Source organism: Juglans microcarpa x Juglans regia, chromosome 1S (assembly GCF_004785595.1).
Source record: "Juglans microcarpa x Juglans regia isolate MS1-56 chromosome 1S, Jm3101_v1.0, whole genome shotgun sequence".
In the NCBI taxonomy this organism is placed as follows: Eukaryota; Viridiplantae; Streptophyta; class Magnoliopsida; order Fagales; family Juglandaceae; genus Juglans; species Juglans microcarpa x Juglans regia.
Window position 1 is genome coordinate 6,657,487 of NC_054595.1, and position 11,233 is coordinate 6,668,719.

The window sequence follows — 11,233 nt, forward strand, 5'->3', positions numbered from 1 at the left end:
AGAGGGAGGAGAAGGAAAAGCTAGAGGAGGCCCTGTTAAGGCTAAGTCCAGCTGTCGTTGGAGGCGTAAAAGGATGGCCTAGCTTTATCTGCGGATGCCACACTCAATCTGACCTCGCCAAGTCACAGGAGGAGGCTGGGCAGCACAGGCTCGATGCTGTACTTCAAGGGTAGGTGCGGGACATTCTACAAGAGTCGCTAGATATCTAGAAGGTGGAGTTGCAGAAACTATAGGAGGAGAACTCGTAGTTGAGGGAGCAGTGTGACTCTAACACCCGGTCATACAATTGGCTTAAAAAAGAGTTTGAGTCCCTCTCTGACTCTTTGAAGAAGAAAATGGAGTCCCTCAAGTCCAGGTCGCAGTAAGTGAAGGAGTTAGAGGTTGAACTTACTCTATCCCGCACCACAGACATACAAGAGAAGACCCAGGTGGACGAGGCGGTCACCAAATTGGCTGAGGTGGATTGCAAGTTAACTGCCATCAAAGTCCTTGAAGAGCAATCTGGCGAATGTGAATGATGTGGTCCCCTACCTAAATGCCCAATTAAAGAAGGCACCATTTGTCCGGAATGAGGTCTGATCGTACGATTTTAAAGAGGACTTGAAGACGAAGCGGGATCACATGCTGGAGAATCCGCAGGATGATTTAAGATCTCTTGACCTTACCTCCGGACCCGACTGGAGCATGGCACCTACATAGGCCCAAATTTGAGGTCTGACGGCTTCCCAGACGACCTTGTCGGCTGACTTTTCGTTTCCTTGCAGCCCTTTTTGTATCATATTTTTTTTTCTTTGTACTTTGTATTTGGTTGGGCTTTTTGCGTAATATATTTGTTTGCGCTTTTTGTATTAAGTATGTTAACGACATTTAGCCTCTTCTCGTTTCATATTCTTTACTTTCTTCTTTGTCTTTGTCATTTGTTCTTTATTGTCTTGGTGTTTAAAACAACTCGGATTAATTGCCACAAATAACCTGACCTTAGATGTAAGATAATCAAAATTGTGTTAGGGAGGTTGAGCAGTTTGTAAGACTGGACTCACCTCGTAGACTTGTAAACTTGTGAACTTAAAAATCTATAGGCTTGATGGTTAGATTCATAAGACTCGAGTTGTTCGCAGGATTTATGAACTTGATGGCCTTGTCTCGCGAACTTTTAAATTGAGTGGAAGTACAACATTACGTCAGACTGGACTCGCCTCGTTGGCCCTTGCAGGTACAATGGGGGTCAATCAGTATGTTAGATTGGACTCGTTCTATGCCTTATAAAATGAGTGGAGGTTGAGCAATACGTCAGACTGTACTCGCCTCATTAGCCCTCGTAGGCGCGAGGGGGCCGAGTAGTACTTTTGATTGCACTCATCCTATGCCTTGTAAATGAGTGGAGGTCGAGTAGTATGCCAGACTGAACTCACCTCGTTGGCCCTTGTAGACGCTAGGGAGGTTGAGTAATACGTTAGACTAGACTAGCCCTTTAAACTCATAAATTTGATGGAACATAACACATTTCTGGGTGATAGTAATCATTTCATTTATCATTTATACATTATTGAAATTAACACAATTTACACTTTCAACAAAAGAACTTTTGCAGGTGTTCGACATTTCACGGGTGTGGTAGGTCCTTTCCATACATCTTTGACCCTATATGAGCCTGGGCAGTTGTTGGTTGTGGCTATGTAAGGACCCTCCCATCTTGATCCCAGCTTGCATTTGTCCCGAGTGGTTATACAAGCTTGCCTTAGCACTAGGTCTCTGACTTTGAAAGATCTCGGCCGGACTTACTAGTTGAAGCATCGTTCGACCCTTCTTTTACTGACTGTCGTCCTTACCTTTGCTTCTAATGTTCTTTCTTCCAACATGTTGAGCTCTTCCTCCAATCTCTTGCTATTGGAGTTTTGATCGAAGTGTTGGGATACTGTAGGTGGATGATTGAGCTGAGTTATTGCATATTTTATACATTTAGAACCAATATATTTTATTTATTTCATTATATTATTATTGGTTTTAGATGAAAAAATAGTTAAGATGAATAAATCTGAGTTGTGATTTAAATTGCTTTATAGTATAGTTAATGCTTAATTTTTATAACTTGTGATTTAATTGGATAGTGTTATGTTACATGCACAACATATTTTTCATTTTCTATTCTTTCTTTTTATTTTATTTTATTTTATTTCATTTCTAATTTTATTTTATTTTTTTTAGGCAAAAAAAAAAAAATGCAAAGAAAAGTCAAATGAACATTCTCATTTAAATGAAGATGTTATTTAAATATAAGAGCTGCTGAATAAAAGAGAAAAAAATGCATGCACAAACGACTAGGCACAAATGAGATTTTATTCTTCTATGGGCTTTCACACGGATTGATGATGCAATTGGAGTTTTGGTTTGACTTGGTCTTCATGGAGTTGGACGTGGGAGACCCATGCTAATAGTTATTTTAGTTTGACTTGGTCTTCATGGTGTTGGAAAGGGATTGGCTAGGCAGACGAAAAGGAGGACTGGTCTTTGGGTTTTTGCACACAAGTACAAGGGGATTAATTTCTTTTTCAGACGAATGCAAAAGGAGATAGCAACGCTGCACAAGAAAATAAATTTTCTTTTTCATTCACTATTCAGATGCAAAAAGGAAAACATACTTTTTGGGAGATGCACATAGCGCCGTTGAATTTCTTTCCAGCCTCCTCCATTGCTTTTCATCTTCATCTACATTCATTTGGCTTGCTCTTTTCATTCCATACTTTTTATTTAATTTCAATTTAGAGTTTATGGAATATTTTTGAGATTTTTGGCTTAGAAGTTTGGGCAATTTATTTGCTGTTTATTTACTTCGTGTTATTTATTTTTCTCGCTTTTTTAACTTTCATTTAACAGTGATTACAATTGCTATGGATTATTTTAAGAATTTGTGATTTGAATACAAGGATGAACTCTAGAATCTTGATTTTGGGACTTTTCAATTTTCAGTTCGTATTTTGTCAATTACTTTCTAATATAGTTTAATTCTTAGCTTAATTTTTTTAATCTCTTAGTTCCATTATATATTAGATTGATTAAAGTTTAATTAGGACTTAAATAATTTCAGTTTTATTGTTTAATTTTCAGATTAATTTAGATTGTTCAGGTTAGTTGATTTTTCGATTGTTAATTTCAATTTGTTAGTCTTTTACATTTCATTTCGACACTCAAAAATCTAAAAATACGAATCTAGTCTATGACTAGTGCTCTTTTTCATTCTTGTTGCACTCTTCCATCCATTGCACATACCATCATTTTTATTTTCTCTTTGTGAATATTTTCACTATTTTAAACGAGTTTGATTTTAAGTAACTTTTCTTGAGGAGACGATTTAGGAATTTATTCCTAATTATTACGCGACATCCTCCTGCACTTGGGATATCCTTTGTGCTACTCATTTTTGAGTGAGTCAGTGGACATTCCTACTCAACAGGTGCTACAACCTCGTGTCCATAGGTGAGGGCGAAAGGGGTGTCACTTGTCAGGGTCCTGACCATGTTCCGGTAAGCCCACAACAGCCTTGGGAGTTCTTCTGTCCATGCTCCCTTCTTTTAGTCGAGCTTTTTCTTAAGGATCTCGAGTAGTGTCTTGTTGGTCGCCTCGACTTGTCCATTGGACTGTGGGTGCCCTGGGGAGGAATACTTGAACTTGATACCCAGATCCTTGCACTAATCATGTAATGGTTCGAGTCAAACTGCCTTCCATTGTCAGATATGAAAAAACAAGAGATGTTAAATTTGCACATGATTGCCTTCCATAGGATCTGGGTGATATTGCTTGTTATTATCGTTGTCAGGGCCTTAGCTTCAACCCATTTAGTAAAGTAGTCCACAACCACTACCACAAATTTTACCCCCTTTTGCCCGAATGATAGGGGCTGACCAGGTTGACACCCCATTGTACTAAGGGTCGTGGTGACATGATTGATGTCAGCTCCTCTGGCGTGTAATGAGGTATTCGGGAGAATTCCTGGTACTTCTGACATTTCCAAACAAACTCCTTCGCATCTCTAAGGGTGTGTGGCTAGTAGTAGCCCGCTCTCAAGCGAGGCACACCATAGGAGGGCATGGAATAACCCTATTTGTACAGGGTCCCATCATTAAGAATGAAGCGAGCCACCCTATTCTTGATTTTCCTTGCTTCCCACTTATCGTTGGGTAACTCATTGGCGTCGAGGTACTTGATTATGTTCGTAGCCTATTCCGGAGCTCCCAGCCTCACCTCTGAGATCTTGACCCCCATCACGACCATCTCTATTATCCTGACCATTGTCTGCTCTGGTAGGGGCAGGTTTTCTGGCCCAGACGCAGTTCATGCCAATTTTTCGGCCTTTTGGTTCTTGACTCTTGGTATCTAGTAAATCTAAAAATATTTGAAGTGGCCGCGCTTGTCTCCCAACAACATCAAGTATTTTTTTTAATTTTTCGCTCTTCATGGTGAATTCTCCTCGGACTTGGTTGATGACTACCTGAGAGTCAGCTTTTACCTCTATCTCATTAGCACCCAGTGACTTGGTGACTACCAAGCCGACCGTTAGTACTTCATATTCTGCTTCATTGTTGGTAGTTTTCAAAGCCAATCTGATGGAGTAGTTGTGCTCTTCTTTAGCATCCATAAAGGTATGCACCTCCACTCTCCCTCCAACTTGGCAGGATGAACCATTGTCGGAGATCTACCAGTGAATTATGCGATGAAGTTTGCCAGTACTTGTCCTTTAATGGAGCTTCTAGGGACGTACTCGATGTCAAACTCACTCAGTTCCACTATCGTATTCATCAACCAGCCCATGAAATCTAGTCGTTGTTTCAGGTGTGCTTGGAAGTATGGTTTGAGTCGACGGGCGGCCATTACAAGGGTGAACGTGAGTTGGTCCATACGGGGGTATCTTGCTTTAGTGCCCCGGAAAGCACGTCAGTGTAGTACATTGGCTTTTGGGAGCCTTCCAAGTCTCATACCAAAGCTACGGAGACTACATACAGGGAGACAAATAGATACATGCTCAAGACTTCTCGTATGCCTGGTCACATTCATCATTCCAAGTCTGCGCCTTTTGTAGTACAATGAAAAATAGCAAGCACTTGTTCGTCGATCTGGATACAAATCGATTAAGTGCCGCCACTCGGCGAATAAGTCTTTGCATGTCGTTGATACTTCGAGGTGGGGTCATGTTGATTATGGCCGCCATCTTTTCCTAGTTGGCCTTTATCCCCATTCCAAGACCATGTAACCCAAGAACTTCCCGGACTCTACACCGAACGTGCATTTTGCAGGTTTAAGCTTCATCTGGTAGTGTCTTAGTACCGTGAAGGACTTGCGCAGATTGTCTAAGAGCTATTTGGAGGTCTTGCTCTTCAAAAATAGATCATCTACATAAACCTCCATGTTCTGCCCTATTTGTTCCTTGAACATGCGGTTGACTAACTGTTGGTAGGTGGCCCTTGCATTTTTCAGGCCGAAAGGCATGGCCGTGTAGTAGTACAAACCCCTATCCGTAATGAAAGATTTTTTCTCCTGATTGTCGGGATATGGATTTGGTTGTACCTTGAGTAAGCATCAATGAAACTAAGCATGCGATGTCCCACGGTGGAATCCACTATCAAGTCGATCCAAGAGATAAGTTGTCCTTGGGGCAAGCCTTATTCAAGTGTATGAAATCAACACACATTCTCTGCTTGCCCTTGGCCTTCTTCAAGAGCACAACATTGGATAGCCAGTCCGGGTAGCTTTCTTCACATATGAACCCTACGGCTAGAAGGCGATCGACCTCTTACATGATGGCAGTGCACTTCTCGGCACTAAAACTCTACCTTTTCTGTCTGACTTTCTTGGCCTCAGGATTCACATATAGATGGTTTTGAAAGATCTTCGGGCCAATCCCAGGTATGTCCTTGTGGGTCCAAGCAAACATGCTTTGATGCTTTGTCAAGAGTTGCATCATAGCTTGCTGTATGCTGGGTGCCATTATGCTGTCAAGTTTGACCATGGCCTCGGGGCAGTTTGCTACCAAGTTTGTCCATGGCCTTTGATGAGCGGGAGTCATCCCACCCTTTGCTACGATGTCCTCCTTTAGCCTTGTCCACAGTTTTGGATTGGACCAACGTCTTGGCTTTACCGTTGGCCCACTCCAGCTCCGATTTTCTTGGTGCTGTCAAGGCCCGAAGCGTGTTTTCAACATTTATGCACCTGTCCGCTTGGTCCATGAATTCTCGCAGCGTGGTGGGAGTCTTCCTAGCCAACTCAGCCATAAATGGGTTTCGAGGCCACACGTGAGGGCAGCGAGAGTAATCTTCTCGTCATGGTCATCAGTGGTCATGCGCTATTGTTAAATCTGGCCAGTTAGGCCTTCGATCTCTTGTCCTCTCGTTGCTTAATGGTTAGGAGGTAAGATGCCAAGTGTCTTCTCCTCCTGTTGACCATTAATCGCGTGATGAAGAGACGAGCCAAGTCCTCAAATCTGTAGATTGGAGTTTGGTGCTAGCAATGTGAACCATGCTTGTGTCGCACCTTTTAGGGTCAACGGGAAGGCCTTGCACGCGATCTCCCCACAGAATCTGTGTAAGGTCATACAAGCCTTGAAGGTGTCCAGATGCTCCAAGGGGTCATTGGATCAGTTGTACAAGTTTATCTGGGGGATCCTGAATTTTGGTGGTAACGGCATAGCCATCACTTCCTCGCTATAAGGTAGATTCGTGTTGGTGAGCATCTGGTCTATCGAGGATGAGGCTCCCACCTTTTTGGCCATCACTTCATATTTGTCCATGAGGTCATGAAGCTCATTCCGTATCTACTTTTTGTCTTTGTCATCAGCATCCGGTCCCCCTACGGCTCGTGACTTGTCCTGTCTATTATGGCTCGACTCAATGTCTTCAGGCAGCTTGGTAGTGTCTACCCATAGGGCTTTGTTTTCCCTTTGGAGTGTTTGCACTTCTGCAGTCAGCGTCTTTACCAACTGTTTAATTTCTGTAAATCGCGCTTCCATGTCTTCTGATAAGGCTTCTGGTCTTTGAGTTGTCTGAGAACGGGTTGTCGCTGGTATACAAAAGACACATTATGTCTATAGGAAGGATCCTACAGAAGGTGCCACTATTAACGTCGTGTTTTGTATACATGAATAAGGTTCTAACAACTCGGACTGCGATCTTCACCTGTGAACACAAAGAGGAAGGTGGACTCGGGGTGGTTCGGGGAACCTCCGATGCCTAATTTAGTCTTGCTTGTTTTCAGTATTGGCCTTAGAATAATCAAGTTTCCAGAAAGTTCTTTGTACCTTGGATGTGGCTTTTATACAAAGTTTTGAGGGAACATTCTGTTCCCCGTGTCAAGTTTAAGCCGTCTCGCCTGCATCTATCTTTGTGTGGGTATTTAATACGATGTGATGTTCTGAGGCAGAGCTTTCAATGTAGTGTGGCTCTTGGGACAACGCTTTTAATGCGGCGTGGCTTCCAGGGTGAGTCCTGGCCGTGGGCGAATGACGCTGTCACTTTTGGTCCCCTCCATTAGAGAATGGAAGGTCATCCACATCTTCTGTTTATTCACTAACGTAAGTCCCTCAGTGCTAAGTCTAACAGGGGATGTTAGAGTCGGTGTGTCTCATCTGTCCCATTTGTTTGGTTTCCTGGACTATGCATGCTTCTTCCTCTATGCAACCTTGAGGGATATGACACATTTGGCGACTCTAGGGCCTCATAAGAGTGAGACTCGGTTTGGAACAAGATTCAATGTTGGGCCTAGGCCTAAGTAGGATGGGTCGGGCGGAAAATACCCCTCCTAATGTGTCTTTTGTACCTGGAGTCATTTTGAATTAATTCACTCTAATGTATGGAGACCAATCAATATTGAATCAAACAAATTTCAATATTTTGTTACATTTGTGTATGATTATTCTTATATGACATGATTGTTTTTTATGAAGGCAAGATTTGAACTTCTTTCCATATTCCAAATCTTTTGAAAAGAAATTAAAACCCAATTTGGATAGAAAACTCAAGTTTTACATTCTGACAATGCCAAAAGAATATCAACCTAGTTACTTTACTACTTAAGTAATAAAGAAATTGTTCATCAAACTTCATATTCTTATAACCCTAAAAGAACGATGTGGCTGAACACAAAAATTGTCATTTGCTAGATGTAACCCAAACACTTTTACTTCACATGCATGTTCCAAACCTTTTTGGGGTGATGGCGTCGTTAATGCTTGTCACCTTATCAACTGCATGCCTTCATCAGTCCTTGATGGTGCTTCTCCTTTCTTGATCTTGTTCCATACATTTCCCTCATTTTCTCTTCTACCAAAAATCTTTGGATTTGTTTGTTATGTTCATAACCTTAGCCTAGGCTTTGATAAGTTGATCCATGTGCTACCAAATATATTTTTGTTGGTTGTCCTGGACTCAAAAAGGATATCGTTGCTATAGTCTCATTCTTAAATGCTAATTCACAAGTGTGGATGTCATGTTCTTTCAGTCCATATCCTATTTCTCAAACACATATTCGATTGGTGAGTGTGATCTTCTACCATTACCTACTTTTACCATTCCTTCCTCACCATCACCCACTCTTCCCCAACGCCTTCCAACTTTCCTCTATAGGTTTATTTGCACTCATGACCACTTGCTCCTTTGCCTCCACCAATCTCATATTTGTCTTAAGATCCTGAGTTACCTAGTACTTCATATTCTCAGCCTATTGCTCTCAGAAAAGGTACTCATTCTTGAGTTCTTCAACACCCAATTAGTTAGTTTGTCTCTTGTCATGCTTTATCTTCTTCATTCACATGTTTTACTTCTCAACTTTCAAAATATTTTATTCCTAAGACAGTCTAGGATGCTTTATCTGATCCGGAATGGAGGACAACTATGAAGAATGAAATTGATGCTCTTCACCATAATGAGACATGAGATCTTGTTACACTACCACTTGGTAAACAACCTATTGGCTATAAATGAGTGTATACAGTCAAATTCCATCCTAATAGCTCTGTAAGCCCACTTGGTTGCTAAGGGTTACACACAAATTTATGACATTGACTATGAGGAGACATTTTCCTCGGTTGCCAAAATCTCTTTTGTTAGAGTGTTGATTTCTCTTGCCACTAATTTAGACTAGCCCTTATTTTAGCTGGATGTTAAAAATGTATTTCTACATGGCGACTTGCATGAGGAAGTTTATATGGATCAACCATTGGGGTTTGTTGCTTAGGGAGAGTATCGAGGTGTTGTATGCAAGTTAAAAAAGGTACTATATGGTTTGAAGCAATCCCCTTCAGCCTAGTTCGGACTTTTTTCTGATGTTATATTGGCATTTCATCTTCATAGATGTCAAAGAGACCATTCGATATTTCACCTACATTGTGATGTAGGTCATATTTTTTTGGTTGTATATGTGTATACCATTGTAATTTCTGGGAATGACTCAGTTGGGATTTGTTGGCTTAAACAATTTTTGTATGATCAGTGCCAGGCAAAGGATCTGAGCAAGCTTTGTATTTCCTCGGGATTGAAGTTGGCAGATCTAAAAAGAGGATTAGCCTATGTTAGAGAAAATATGTGCTTGACCTTTTGGAAGAAATTGGCTTGCTGGGTGCATGATCTTTTGACACTCTTATGGATCCAAATAGAAAACTCTTGAAGGAAGAAGAGAAATTGTTTGAAGATCCTAGTAGGTATTGACGACTTGTTGGAAAACTGAATTATATCTTACTATCACTAGACCTGACATCTCTTATGTAGTGAGTGTAGTGAGTCAATTTCTAGAAACACTCAAGGTCACACTGGGATGTTGTACTCCATAATCTTCGTAATCTTAAGCGAGCTCCTGGTCTTATATTGTTGTATAGGCCAAATGAACACCTTAGAGTTGAAGCCTTTCCAAATGCTGATTAAGCATGTTCTTCGTCAGATAGGAGATCTGCTGTTGGATATTGTAAGAAACAAATAGTAGTAGCTTGTTCTAGTGCAGAAGCTGAATATAGGGCAATAGCTCACACTACTAGTGAGTTGACATGGTTGCAACACTTCCTTCAAGAGATTGGATTTTCAACTCCTATTCCGCTTCACTTATTTTGTGATAATCAAGTTGTAAAGCATATTACCTCTAAACCTGTATTTCATGAGAGAACTAAACACATAGAGATTGATTGTCACTTCATTCGGGATAAGATACTGAGGGGTGACATTTTCACACCTTTTGTGAAGTCTGCTAATAAACTTAATAAACTTGCAGATGCATTTACTAAGTCCTTGTGTCAGAGTAGGTTAAAGTTTATTTGTTCCAAGTTGGGTTTATATGATATATAGGCCCTAACTTGAGGGAGAGTGTTAGATGACATTATTGTAACATGTATAACTTATGAGTGTATAATTGTCATTGTATGCGTGGTATATAATATATATATATATATATATATATATATTTGGAACAATAATGAATCAGAAGTTAGTTTTTGTCAATCAAAGGGTTTTTCCCTTTGGTGTGGGTTTTCTCCATGTTTCATAACAATGATAAAATCACAGCCTATGCAAAAACTTGAAGCATGTAGGGGAAAAAAAGGCTTGGTGGAGCTCCTCACATAGTCGGGAGGGGGAAATTTGTTGGGTGGGTCTCTCTATGTGAGGGAAGCCTATTGATCCACCTAGTGACAATCTGGTAATTTTTGAATAAGTAGGGTTTTGTTTAAAAGTGCCATGTGTTGTGTGTGTTGTGCGGGTAGAGAGAAAAGAAAGAAAGAGTGGGAGCTTGTCTATTTTTCACACTTCCATTAGAGATTTCAGGGATCATTTGTCATATGATTTTGATGAAATTTCAATATGTTCTTCCTGATGGCAAGAGTTTTGTTTTGAATAGACCTGATCATTAAAATTTCTCTCCGTTTGTTTACTGCAAATACTCACTTGGTGTGATGTTTCTTGTCTCTTTGGTTGATATCCAATTGTATGGTAATAATTAGGCTTTGAACAAAGAATATAGATGTTGATGTATTGGTAACCTCTAGATTGCTTTAGGGAAGACAATATGTAAACCCATTATTATTGATAGTGCAAGTTTTAACTAGACTAGGTCCTGTGATTTTTCTCTTTGCATTGAAGGGTTTCTCATGTAAAAATCTTGGTATCTTGCTTGTAGGTTGCTTGATTTTATTTATTCTGTTTGGAATTTTTTTTTTTACTATATTGCTAATTTACCCTAACAAAAAGTGCAATCATTAATTCAAAAG

The 11,233-nt window shown here is 40.4% G+C and overlaps 1 long non-coding RNA gene across 1 annotated transcript in view; it reads left to right on the forward strand.

Annotated features, from left to right (window-relative positions):
* The window catches only part of LOC121247861, a 28,293-nt gene extending 21,105 nt beyond the window's left edge, over window positions 1–7,188 (forward strand). Inside the window, exons 3-5 of the long non-coding RNA XR_005937299.1 lie at window positions 240–244; window positions 854–856; window positions 7,178–7,188. This is a non-coding gene — a long non-coding RNA (uncharacterized LOC121247861). The remainder of the gene's footprint in view (window positions 1–239; window positions 245–853; window positions 857–7,177) is intronic.
* Window positions 7,189–11,233: the final 4,045 nt, after the last annotated feature.